Here is a 15,078-nt window from a genome sequence, read left to right on the forward strand (position 1 = left end):
CAGAATCTATCAAAGTAGTACATGGAGGAGTTCCAAGATCATTTCCACAGGGACAACAATATTCATGCTGAGTAAACATATAATGAGAGGCATTTTGTGCAATGAACGTGTTAGAGAAAGGGGGTTTTACATAGCTAAGGAGAGAAAAGAGAATAAATGCTTATGTATTGGTGTGGAGGGTATTGAGGAAAGGATGGTTATGATCTTTTTATAAAATTATTTTTGGATAAAAGAAAGTTTAAGAATAAAGTGGAATTGGTTTTCTGATAGCTTGTCAAATTTAAAAGAAATGAGAAATATGAGTATTAGTAAAATGGGTGCAGGAAATGTAGAGATTACAGAAATATCAAAACCAGTGATACAAAATGTCAAACACTTGGGCTACAAGAATGTTTCCTCATTTTCCGAACTCTGATTAAGTGGTCGAACTCTATAACTCAATTGCCAATCCAGTCTAAGCATTAACAATCGGAAAATGAAGATTTAAAACCAGATTTCCAGTCCTAAGTATCTATAGAATGCAAATAAATTTATTATGAATACCAACCATGAAAAACCTTGAAAATATTACTAAGTTTCTTCTGTGCCTTCTGTCAACAGTAGAACAAGAATAAGAATTTCTGGTTTTGACTTGTCTCAACAAAATCGACTTGCAAAAGTATAAAATGGATTTTTTTATCGTATCCGAATCACTCTAATCAGTAGTTTAGAGCAAGAGAATCCATATCTTGTAGCTCAAGATGAAAACTTAGCCTAACATCATTCTCTCAGAAAATAGAAATTAAAACAAGTAAACTCAAACTCATAGAAGGGTTCCTAGCTGCAAAACAAAGCTGCCAAAGAAAATTTCCAAAACCACTACAACTAAGAAACAATGCTTCCTATATAAAAGTCCAGGAAAAAATATGCAAAAACAAGAATAAATCTCCAAACAGAAAATCCCCCTTTTTTATACTCCATGCGGCTTTTTATCCTATTTTCTGGTTGGCTGGTCTCTGAGTAGACCACGATCTGCTCTCCTTTCCACTCCCGCATGCGTGAGTCCACTCCCAACTTGAGGCCAACTGTTGCCTTGCTCTCCCACGTCCCACGTCCCACTCATCCATAACTTCCTCATTCTCTATTTTCCTTTCTTTTTTGTTTTGTGTTTCAGATCCCTAGCCTCTTAGCTTTTGGGTGTTGCACGTTCAAGTTGAGTCTTTCCAATAATGCCCTTGTGTTTCATTTCCAATAGTTCCAACAAGAGATAGGTTCTGAAGGTATTGTAGTAAGTTCACATGGAGTTGCGTTGGCTGTTGTTGCACTGGCTTGTGGTTGCCAATCCAATTGGTGGGCCTTTTGCAAAAATGCCCTACATCAAATGGGATTAAGTGTTTACAATGGAAGGGGTGAAATTGAGATATTAATTCTGATTGGGCTTAACAGCTGCATAAATCCTTTTAAGTGCAAAACATCAGGATTTAACATTGAGTCAAGTACTAAAAACTACTACATAGTTAAGGGCTTAATTCATTTTTTGGTTAAACAATTCATTCACTTTAGCAGTTTAATCATGTAGTTTTTGACACTTTATCAACCATAAATACAAATATACTTCCACTGACCTTCGGGTTTATACATTAACAATAAATATTTTTCTTAAATCTAAAAATAGTATTGGTATTATCATATTTTAGATATTATTTTTTAAAAAATCTTTTACCTTTTCTAAGTAGTCATTTTATTCGTTTATTATAAATTTCAAACGTTCATTCTACAATTGTTTTCACTTTCATTTGATGTAACTTTAGATCATAATGAACTACTAATATCATAGTGATCCTGAATGAGTCCTTTCAGGTTTTTTAGAAATCTCTCTTTCTGATCAATGCCCATTTATGTGTGAAATCTGTGATTACAAGTCTAACTCTATATCGTTCAACATTGACTTTAAAGTCAGGATTCTATCTCCAATATCTATTTACATTCGACTTTTTACACTTTTCAGGCACTTTGACGAAATACTTTTCATTGATTCATGGATTTCAATCGCTCTTTAACGCATCGATCTTTTATAGAATCAGTTCTTTCTATAACTTGTGAAAACATAAATGGATCTTTATTTGTCAAATTCTAAATTTTAAAAATACAACACTTAATCAAGCAAATAGCAAATAAAAAAGATCGCATGAGGTTACCTCAATTCTTCAACAGTGTTTCTCTTATGAGGTGGATGATCATTTACTTATTATTCCATGTTATCATTGAGATGATAAGAAAAAGCAATTGCAAGCCTTTTCTAAGATACAAGCATGCACTTTTCCAACAATCACATTTCTAATTTCTATGCTCCCACTGATCTTACCAACCTTGGAACTTGAAATTTCAATTTCCTCACTATTAAGATCACGATTAGAAACAATGTATCATATATTTTGTGAATATCCCTTAGTAATAATGTGCCCAATAACTATTATAAGACTCAACTTTATTTCATTTGGATTATAAAATCTTACTTTAATTTGAATGTCATACATGTATATGCCTTAAATCAGTTCACTACTCAAAAAATAAGTCTTTAAGACTACCTTACTAAGACACAATATAAGTTATACACCATTATTTTTAAGAGTTTTACTACATTTTCATAAGAAGTTGCGGAAATTGGCCAAGGTCATGACTTGATTTGTAATTCAATTTGATGATTTTCACATTTCTACCTAGCTTAATTTCCTTCCCATGAGAAGTACCTCAAGAATTGCAAAAGGTTTGAGACTTCTCATGTACCCGATAGATAATTCCATAATATAAAAATTATTAATGAAGGTAAAGATGTAAGACCCAGCCACTAACACTCATGCACGTGGTTCACGGTTCCATAAACTATCGCACGGGTTCATGCCTTACGTCGTTTATGTTCACGTTCTTATTTCCATTTCCATGCAGGTCCGTTCCTCCTTTTCCCTCTAGGTTTTTACCCTTTACTTCTTATAGTTTATACATATATGTTATACATTCTTGACCTAGTCTTAGTGCCACTATTTCTCTTCATGCTCTCAGCCGCTCATCTTGTCTGAGTCTCCGCCTCTCACTGTGAATCGCAGCCAAACCATATTGTGCACACCAGCCATCACTCCCTCGTACACACCAAACTGTGGAGCTCGATTGGCAACCAGTGAACTGCCGCCACAAGCCGACTCACGTACTACCGTCCCACCCAGCGAAGCCCACGCAGGTACCTCAGTCAAACGTAGTTCTTCCCCAGCCGTGTGCCACCGTCTCTCCGAGTTTCACGTTTCCCAGTTGTCGACTAAGATCCCTCCTTTGTTTTTACACCAAGAAACAGAGGAGGTTTTTCCTCCATCCGTGTGTCACCAGCCTACCAATCCACGCCGCCAGTCATCGTGGCACCTCCCTCATTCTGCTGCGCGCCACCTCGACCTCTCGGTAAGCCACCAACCTCCCTCGCTGCATCTCTCATTTTCGGTTTTGCTCTCTCTGCCTCTCACCGCTCACCTTGCCCTCTCTTCTTTTCTCATGCTCAGCCCAGTTCAGCGGCAACTTTGCCGCACTCTGGCTCTTCAGCCGCACCCCATGGTCCCGCCAACCAGCCCTGTCGCACTGTACTCCTCCACGCTTGCCTTGGTCTCCTTGGAGTAAGTCCCTGCCACTGCTTGTTCGTGTGTTTTACTCCTTTAATTTTGTTCTTATGAGTTATATATATATATGTATATAAGTTATTAACTTAATAGTTGAAGTGTTATTAGCAGTGTATCCTAAATGTATGTCCTAGATTTCTATTTTCGAATGAGAGGTCCATTTGAGTTTTTGTTAAACGGATTTTCTTTGTTTTGTTTTAAGCCTCATGAAATATCGTATTTGTGTAGATGAAATATATATATATATATATATATATATTTTAAACCCATTTTAAGAGAAGAGTTTCTCATGACTTATTTATAAGAATTTTTTTTTTTAGGTAGTTAAAGTATCCTATCAATGGGTAATACATTTTTGGTATTTTGGATATTTTAATATTAGTATTAATTAAGTTCCGTAATTATCATAATACTTGTTCGATTAAATTCTTGTTCAGTATGAATTCGATTAAGTGAATATTGATGGTTTTGAGAAATGATGCCATTTTGAGAATATGAGGATTTTAAGCTTGATGAATTTAAAATAGGTTATTCTAACATTTTAGGCTTAGATATTGAAGTACGTGATCGACTAAAAATTTACAGAAATTAAGTGATTATTTTATAGGTGAAGATTAATATTTTTATTCGGCACTTTTGAGGAAAATTTTCGAAAGCTAAGAAGCCCAGGTAAGCGGGATAAGCGGGATTCCTATGCTAGGTTTTTATACGGATTATTGAGATTGAGGTTGACTTTCTAAAAACTCTGCATATTTTGTGATGAAATGAAAACTTGAGAAAAAAAAAAAGAAAAAAAAAACCTCGGTCGTTTATTTGCATCACTCATGAAATCTGTACGAAAAAGAGAAAATATTTTCTGACATGCATTGTGTAGATATGAGCAATATTTGACATGTTTATGAAATATGCAAAAGAGCGAATATGTTATCATTGAGATTTTTATGCATGTGATATGAAATGATTTGGATTTGTTTTTGATCAAATGGAAATGAAATGAATATGTTTTGCACGTGTTTTGATATGATAAAACTTTGGCATACTTATCTGTTTTGAATATGGTTTTGAGATGATGCTTGTTCACGTGATATGGTTGGTACCACCATGATATGATATGATATGAGTGCACCCACTTTGGAAACAAAGTGGTCTTTTTACGTGTTCTTTCCTGTGTGCACACTCGGGACTCCGAGATTGAAAAAGGGGAAGTTCACCACATGACACTACTTGGTTTGGCCACCGGGGATAACACAACCCTACCACGGGGGTTAAACATGGTATATGATATGATATGATAATATGAAGATGTTCAGTTATGTTATGCCAAAGCGTTTTTGAATATGAAACGGATCTTTAAATATGAATAGTTGATTTTGAGTACGAAAAGACTGAAAAGTCGCTCAAATTTTCTAATAACGCGTTTTCTGATATCTGCATATAAAAATAAAATGTTTTGTTTCTGCATACTGAACTTTCTGAAAAGGCTCATGTTTACATACTAGTATATGTTCTCTGCTTACTGAGTTGTTGATAACTCACCCCTTATCTCCATAATGTGTTTAAGATAATTTTGATGCAACAGCTAAGAATCAGGAATAGGGAGTACTTGCAAGTTTGTGGATCATAGAAGACTAATTGCCTTAGGGTACAATGACTTTTGGAGAGTCTTTTGGTAGCGTTGATATTTTATGTGACTTTGGTATGTTGAGTAATGAATATTTCTAGTCTTTGTGGAAAAGTTTATGTATATCAACGAGACACCACTGATGCGCCCTTATGTAGGAACATAGATATTTGTATTGAACGAATAGGTTAATATGTTATGGAGACTCTGGTTTATTTTAAAAGTATTATTTGGAAATGATTTTTAAGTGATATGAGTTAACTCTCCGGACCCTCGGGAACGGGACGTTACAAAAGATATACTTCTATCTATCAAACATTATAGGAAAAAAGGTCTATATGTGTCTATATGCATTATCTCAAGAAACTCTCTATTCTTTGTGGCATTTTTTCTTGATATGTTTGATTTGCTTTCCTTTTATACAAATTAACACACATCTTGAGATTACAAAATCTAAATTCAGATTTTTTTTTTTTATATACTAATATCTTTACAACTTTTCTATGAAGATATTCTCCAAACTTTTATGCCCCAAAATAAAGTTTTTCTTTAATACTGCTTCAAACTTCTTTACCACAAATTATAAAAAAATTTCATAAATCATATTTCATATGGTTTCAATACATGTCGATAAGTATAGAAAACTTTTAACAATTTTTTTTGAAGGCATAATGAATAAAAATTTTATTGAAAGGAAAAATGGAGCCAACATAAGTGAAATTTTGAAACAAGTTAAAATATGAACATTTGTACTTGAGTTCAACCACAAAAAATAAGTATAAACATTTATAGATTAGTTTGATTTGAAATTTAGACAGATAAAATAGAGATAAACACTTGCATTCGAGTTTAATCTAAAAGAACGTATAACTATATATAAGATCTGATTCGAAACTTATACAAAAAAAGTTTACCATTCCTTTAGAATCAAGTCTTATATTTATGACACCTAAACCTTCATATGTCCTTGTTTATTTCACAATTAAATTTACACAATTCTTTCATTTTCATGACTATCATTTCCTTCATTTACGAAAAGATACCCTTTTTTTTACATAAAAATTAACAAAATAAAGTTGACTTAATCTAACAATCATGCTACCAACTTTTTTATATTTTATTACTTTGATGAAAGAATAATACCTTTGAAATAAATCATTTTGTACAAAAATAAGAAGATATTACCATTTTCATTCCTAAAATTCAAAGTTTGATATGTAGCAATTAATTTCATCTTCTTAAACATTGTATTTTTCTGACCTTTATCATTATTCTCTATAATAATTTATGTTAGACTAAAAATAGATAAACTAGGGTCTAAAATGGATAAACTAGGGTCTCAATAATATTTAGGTTTGGGTAGTGAGAAGTGTTGAGAAGTTGTGGATAATAATACAAAATTAATAATAAAATATTGAATAGTAGTAAAAAATTAATGAATAATAGTTGAGTATTCTGAGAATACCCAAGGTATTCTTGGTACCCAAACACTAATGTTTCTTTAAACTAGATTCGTTCTGTACATGAAATTTTTAAAGATATGCATATACTTACTGCTCACAAACAATAGGTTTAATCCATTATGGATAAATTAATAGTCTCATCGATATCCCTTATTTGGGAGTGAAACCCAACACACAAAATGTTTCATCTAGTTTTAAATAAAGAATGTAAACCATTATAATAAATTTAAACCATTACAGATGAACTAATAGTGTTATTAAGACCCCTTCCTTTGGGATTGAACCCCAACACACAAAATGTTTCCTCCGATTTTAAATTCTGTGGATGAACTAGACTAGGATTCTCATTAGTGAGCAAACTCTAACAAACAAAGTATTCCCTCCAATTTTAAAATATATGGATGAAATAGTTGTACCATCATAATTCTTCTTTGGGAGTAAACTCTAACATACAAAATATTCCTTTCAATTTTAAATTACGTGAATAAACAAGCTGTATCATCAAAATTCTCATTTGAGAGTAAATTCTGACATACAAAGTGTCCATTTCAATTTTAAATTCTGTGAATGCTAGCTATATCATAAAAGTTCTCATTTGGGAGGAAACTCTTATATACAAAGTGTTTTCTCCAATTTTAAATTATGTGGATGAAATAGTTGTATCACCAGAATTCTCCATTGAGAATAAATGCTAACATACAAATTGTTCTCTCCAACCTTAAATTATGTGGATGAACTAGTTATATCATCATAATTATATTTTAGGAGTCAAATCTGACATACATAGTGTTCATTCTAATTTTAAATTCTGTGGATGAACTAGTTGTACAATCAAAATTTTCCTCTTAGAGTAAACTCTGACATACAAAGTGTTTTCTCCAATTATAAATTTTGTGGATAAACTAGCTGTATCACCAGATCAAATCTCCTTTGGGAGTAAATTCTAACATACAAGTGGTTTCCTCCAACCCTAAATTATGTGGATGCTCTAGTTGTATCACCAGAACTCTTCTTTGAGAGTAAATTCTAACATACAAATTGTTCCCTTCAAACTTAAATTATGTGGATAAACTAGTTGTATCACTAGAATTCTCCTTTGGGAGTAAACTCTCATGTACAAATTTTTTCCTCCACTTCACTAATTATATCACAGATCCAATCATTTTCTATTATTACCCATGATATAATAGAGTCAATTATTTGTTATCCAAAATCAAATAAGGTTTTGTACCTTTGGGCAACCAACCACTTCTTTTATTTTAGTACAAATTACTCTTTTCATTTAAAATTAACAATTATATATATGGCCAACCATACAATGAAATTTATAAAAAAAATAATTTAGAATTTTATGACTAATAGCCATAATTCAAGTCCAAATAACTCATACATTTATAAGGCTTACCATATAATAAAATTCATAGAAAACAGTAATTAAGAATTTTATAACAATTTGACATAATTCAAGTGTAAATAACTCATATTTATATGGCCTACCTTACAATAAAATTCATAAGAAATAACAATTAAGAATTTTATAACTAATAGCCATAATTCAAGCTCAAATAATTTTTACATTTATCAAACAATAAAGTACATGCATTGAGAGAAAGAGAAAGAAAGAATTATTTTTCTATTTTTTTTCTTGTTCGGGCTGGGTTACAATTTTGGCCCACTGTGCTGGCCCGCAGCCTGTATAACACATTTTTTTTAATCATGTTGTCGGGTTGGGCCTAGCTTACGGGTCCACTATTCTCGCCCAAGCAGCATTTTTTCCGTTTGATGTTCTTGGACTGGGCTAGACCTATGATCAACTATAATCGGCCCAAACCGTAATGGGTTTGAAAACCATACCCGTTCATCAACCCATGGCCACCTACCTGCTCATCAACCCATGACCAGATTCTTTTTCTCCTTCACCCTCACGCAACCGTCACACCAAATGAGAGTTTTCAACTCTGTTCCTGTACAATTGTGGATGTCATCGCCGGCGAGAAGATGCTGGCAAGACCTCCTCGGCCTCTTCTCGTCGCTGACGTCTACCTCCCTTCTTCCTTCTCTCTCTCTCTCTCTCTCTCTCTCTCTCTCTCTCTCTTCCTTCCCTACGTTGCCATTGTATTGGACTTTTCAGTCCTTTGCGACGCCACAACAGAGACATCGAAAAGGAGGTTTTCGGCCTCCTCTTGGCGCCAGACCATCATCACTTGTTTTTAATAAACTAAATAAAATAAAGAGAGGCACGACCACCATCCTCATGCCACTGCTGCCAACCCATGACAGCTCTTCCCTCACTGTTTTCCCTCAAGCTGAAACGCCAAACAAAAATTCTTTCAACTCTTCCATGGCGAGAATACACATATGGATCAATACTCAATATGTAAATTTATAAATACATGAAATTTATATCCGAAACATATGTTGTACCTGAATATGTAAAATTGCATCACAATTAATAAATTTACATCAATATTATATTTTATCGAAACCATAGAATATCTATAACATGTAGCTTTGATACCACATGTTAAATATTTTAACATGAAATATTAATATTTGGATGTTCGATTTTCTATTATTCACGATAATAAATAATTATAGTTAGAAAACGTATCTCCATCCCTTACAATTTGATGAAGAATTTGACTTGATTATGAGAGAAGAATCATCATAACAACTTTACCTCCAAGTGTCTCCCACTGAATAGAGACACAATTATGTTGTAAGTGAGAACCTTTAACCATCTCTATTGACAGATATCTTACATTCTTTAGCTTGGACAAAATTAGGACTCACTTTAATTTTAGGAATCAATCAAATTAGTCTACTTACCTTATGTATAACTTTCTATAATTAGTTTCTTGTACATATATTTATTTGTAAAGTTGAATACAAATTAATATACAGTTTTGAGTAAATTACTTCTCCTTCTTGTTTCTTAACATGGTATCAGCCTAACAAAGATCCATCTACACGCTGCCCATGGCCACCCCGCCGAACCCATCTCTTCCCTCCCTTTATCTCCTTCACCCATTAGATTCACCAAGTCTAATCCTTGCCAATGGCCTCCTTACCGGCGACAACTACCCAAAATGGCAAAAAGCCATGACAAGAGCCCTCAATGCCAAAAACAAACCTAGTTTTGTTGATGGCACCCTCAAGCCCCCTGCTCCTGCCACACCCAAATACACATAAAGGAACCAAACGAAGGACATGGTTCTTACCTGGATTCTCAACTCCATCAGTCCTTCCCTTGTTAATTCCCACGAGTACCATTTCGACCCCCGTGATGTTTGGATTGATCTCTCATCCCCTTTTTATCATGGAAATAATGCTCGTATCTACCAACTTAAGCATGCCCTTTCCTCCCTACAACAAACCACAAATTCAGTTCATGAATATTACAATGAAATTAAATAGCTTTGGGATGAACTTGGACATCTCCAAAATCACATTGACCTTAAAGCTTTGCAGCAACAAGCCGATGATGAGCATGTGTTTCAGTTCCTCCTCGGTCTCAACGATTCCTTTGCCCCCTCTCTGCACCCAAATATTGGCCATGGATCCCCTTCCACCCATAAGCAAATTTTTCTCAATTTTGTTTTAGGAAGAACAACAAAGGTTGCTCAATCTTCAACCTCCTCCATCGGAAACACTAGCCATCGTTGTCCGAACTTGTGGGCATTCGAAACCACCCTTCAAATGCACGACTTGTGGGAAGGAAGGCCATACCCGAGGCAGGTGCTGGACCGTCGTCGGTTACCCTCCTGGTTGTGATTCTCGATCCAAGCCACGTGCCTCCATCCTCAGCCAACCTCAGTCGCTTGCCAACCAGACCACCATCACCTCTTCGGCTTCTAGTCCGGTCCCTGGGTTGTCACCAAAGTTGTACCAAAAACTCCTCATTTTACTCGCACCATCGCCCACTCTGATTGCCACTTCCTCTGCAAATTTCGTTGGTAATCTCTTCTCCCCTCGCTCTGATTTCTCCTTCAATCGGTGCCTTCACTAGGTGGTGGACAGTGGCACGAGCCACCATATCAGCCACCACCGAGAAGCCTTTGCCGAGCTTCAAACCCTAGCCTCACCTCATTTCGTGCAGCTACCCACTGGCCAAGACATCCCAACCGAAGGGTTGGGCACTTGTGTCCTTTCCCCTTCTCTTATTTTGGCAAATGTCTATTTTGTCCCTCTTTTATCCTTTAATTTGTTATCTGTTTCTCAAATTGCTCTTCCCAACTTTTGTGTTATTACTTTTTCTTCTAATACTTGTTTATTTCAGGACCCACAATCGATGAAGCCAATTGGAGCGAGTGATTTATGCAATGGGCTTTAAGTGTATCGTCCCAACCCCCCCACCCCTCCCCATGGTTTTTGCTGCTCAATCCATTGCTAATAAGTTATTATGGCATCAACGTCTAGGTCATCTCTCTAGTTTTACCATTCCCAATATTTTTTATTCTCCTTGTATTCTTTCTAGTTTTGATATTTGTGCTTGCTCTGAGCACACAAGACTTCCTTCTTCCAATCATGCTAATAAAAGTGTTTCTCCCTTTAATCGTATTTGTTGTGATATTTGGTGTGAATATCATACTTCTTCTTTATGTGGGGCTCATTATTTTCTTACAATTGTTGATGATTTTTCTTGCACTACTTGGGTATATCTTATGCATTTTAAATCTGAATCACATACTCATTTAATACATTTTTTTTGCTCTCGTCCAAAATCAATTTAATACTACCGTTAAAATCATTAGAACTGATAATAGACAAGAATTTCTTTCTCATCAATTTCAAACATACCTACATGATCATGACATCATTCATGAACGTACTTGCATTGAAACTCCTCAACAAAATGGCGTTGCGGAGCGTAAACACCGGTACCTTCTAAATGTTGCCCGGTGTCTTCGTTTTCAAGCACACTTATCCCTATCTTTTTGGGGTGATTGTGTTCTCACTGCAGCATATCTTATCAATCGCACTCCCAGTCGCATTTTCCAAAATAAATCACCTTTTGAAATTCTTTTTAATAAAACACCCAACTACGATCACCTTCGTGTGTTTGGGTGCCTTTGTTATGCACAAACTCTTCGTGCTCATCGTGACAAATTTTCTCCTCGTGCTACTAGATGTGTCTTTCTTGGCTACCCCAGTACTCATAAAGCATACAAACTCTACATCTTGATACACAGTCCATTTTCTATTCTCGTGATGTCACATTCCATGAACACCAATTTCCTTTTCAAGATCTCCTAGACACTTTCACCTCTCCTCCTTCCATCATTCCTCTTCCCGTTCCTGAACTTGTTGTTCCTACTTCTCCACCTTCTGACTCTCCTGAGTCTCCTCCCTCCTTACCCTCACCTACTTCTCTACCCCATGACTCTCCCATTCCTCGTCCTCGCCGCACCACTACTTGGCCTGATTATCTCAATGACTACATATGCCCCACCTTACATACGGAGCCCACGACATCTTCACCTGCTACACCGGCTTCAGGTACTGCTCATCCTTTATCTATTTTTTTCTCATATTCTCGTTTTTCTCCCTCACATATTACTTATTTACATGCTCTTACCTCCTGTATTGAACCTTCATGCTATTCTGATGCCATCCGCCACTCTCATTGGCATGAGGCCATGTCTGCTGAGATCTGTGCCCTAGAGGATAATTTCATCTGGACTCTCGAACCTCTTCCCCCTGGTAAGAAACCCAATGGATGTAAATGGGTTTTCAAAACCAAACTCAAGGCCGACGGATCTATCGAGAGGTACAAAGCATGACTAGTTGCCAAGGGTTACACTTAAGTTGAAGGCATTGACTATCATGAGACCATTGCTCCGGTTGCCAAAATGACCACTATCCTCTGCTTATTGGCAGTCTTTGCTACTCAAAATTGGATTATTCATCAACTCAACGTCAACAATGCTTTTTTGCAGGGTAATCTTGATGAAGAAGTCTACATGACCCCACCACGCGGTTACTGCACTAAGGGGGAGACCCATGTCTGTCGACTCCGAAAATCCCTATATGGTCTCAAGCAAGCCTCCCGCAACTGGTTTTTTAAACTAACTATTGTGCTTCTTGATGCAGGTTTTCATCAATTTCAAGCATATCATTCGTTATTCACTCTTGTTACCCACACCAGCATCACAATTGTTCTTATTTATGTTGATGACATCTTGGTTGCTGACAATGAAATTTCTCAGATTAAAGTTTTCAAACAAATTCTCTCTACTCATTTTAAGACCAAAGATCTTGGCTCTCTGAAATATTTTCTTGAACTCGAAGTTGCTCAATCTCATAAAGGCATTTTCCTCAATCAGTGCAAATATGCTCTCGACATCCTTTCTGACAGTGGCCAACTTGGTGCTCGAACTGCCTCTTTCCTTATGGAACAACATTTGATGCTCAACAATCAAGAGAGCACTCTCCTTCCTGATCCTTGCCTTTATCGTCACCTAGTTGGTTGCCTCATCTATCTGACCATCACTTGACCTGAAATTGTTTATGCAGTCAATATCCTTAGTTAGTGCATGCATGCTCCCCGTGTTCCTCACATGACAGCTGCTACTCGTGTTCTTCATTACATCAAAGGGAGTCCCGACTAAGGCATTTTTTTCTCCTCTTCTAGCACTCTACAGGTGCCAGCTTATACTGATTCTGATTGGGCCAGCTGCCCCACCACGCGTTGCTCCACCACATGCTACTTCATTTAGTTAGGTACCAGTCCAATCTCATGGCGCACCAAGAAACAGACTACCGTTGCTCGATCTTCTGCTGAAGCTGAATATCGAGTTATGGTCGTTACTACTTGCAAACTCACATGGTTGAAGTAGCTTCTCACTGATCTTGGCATTTCTCATCCCAAGCCTTTCACTCTTCATTGCGACAATCAATCTGCACTCTATACTGCACACAATCGTGTGTTTCGTGAGCGTACCAAACACATTGAGATTGATTGCCACTAAGGGAGTAACCAGTCTAGTCCGGTCTGGTTTTGGACAAAATTTAGGACCGAACTGGTACGTACCGATTTTGCATTTTTCAAAACCGATTACGCACCGGTTATCCTCCTAAACCGATATCTCCAATTTTATTGGTTTTCGGTTTGATCCGGTCAGGTTAGGTTTTTCAGTTTTTTACTAAAAAAATCCATATACACACACTATCAAATACACATATAAAACACACAATCTATTTTACAATGTAATCCATATACACAAACTATCAAATACATATATAAAACACGCAATCTGTTTTACAATGCAATCCATATACACAAACTATCAAACACACACACACACACACATAGAGACATATACACAAACACACATATAAATCCAAATGTTCAGTTATCTTCGGAAGTTTCAAATATTCCAATACACTGACACAAACACACACACACACAGAGACATATACATATAAACAAACACACACAAACACAAAAACACACAAAAACACATATAAATTCAAAAAAGTTAATCCATATACACAAACATAGACTTATAGTTCATGCATATGGAGAGGGGGGATTACAGGAGCTTCCCATCAACAATAAACTGCACTTTCAGGTAATTTCACAATTACAATCACAAAACCCTAATAACACAAACACAATCACAAAACCCTAATGATTCATATAACTTGAATTAATTTCAAATAACTTAAATAAGTCAATTGAAAAAAAAAATAATGGAGAAAAATTACCATGAGGAATCGAAGAAAGAGAGATGTGAGGTGAGGTTGTTAGTCTGTGCAGGGAGGTTCGACGACGACAGTGATTCTGTGAGCTTACCGTATGTGCGATGGCCGATGAGGGGAGGTAGAGAGACGGAGATGAGAGGGCATAGTAGAGGCAAAGACTAGAGAGGTGGAGACGAGAGACGAGAGTGAGGAGAGGCCATAAGTCCTTGAGGGGAGGTTCGACGATGACATTGATGCTATAAGCTCACGGTATGTGCGACGGCCGGTGAGGGGAGGTAGAGAGATGGAGACGAGAGGGAGGCTAGAAAGGCGGAGACGAGAGACAAGAGTGAGGAGAGGGGCGCCGTTTGAAATTGTTTTAGGGTTTATGGTATAAACTGGAATTGTGAGAGGAAACGAAGTTGTTTCCTTTTGTTTCTACTTTCAATTGTTTTTTTTTAAATGATAATTAAAAAAAAATTTGATAGCTTGGGAAATTGATAATTATAATTTATATATATTTGTAATACATTTAATTCATAGTTAATAGTTATAGACTATAGTGATTTGGTTATAGTGATTAATAGTGATTTAGTTATAGTGATTACTGATTAGTATAACTATAGTCTACATTAGACTATTATTATTAGTTATATATTAGTATAGCTAT

Source organism: Juglans regia, chromosome 2 (assembly GCF_001411555.2).
Source record: "Juglans regia cultivar Chandler chromosome 2, Walnut 2.0, whole genome shotgun sequence".
NCBI classification, from domain to species: domain Eukaryota; kingdom Viridiplantae; phylum Streptophyta; class Magnoliopsida; order Fagales; family Juglandaceae; genus Juglans; species Juglans regia.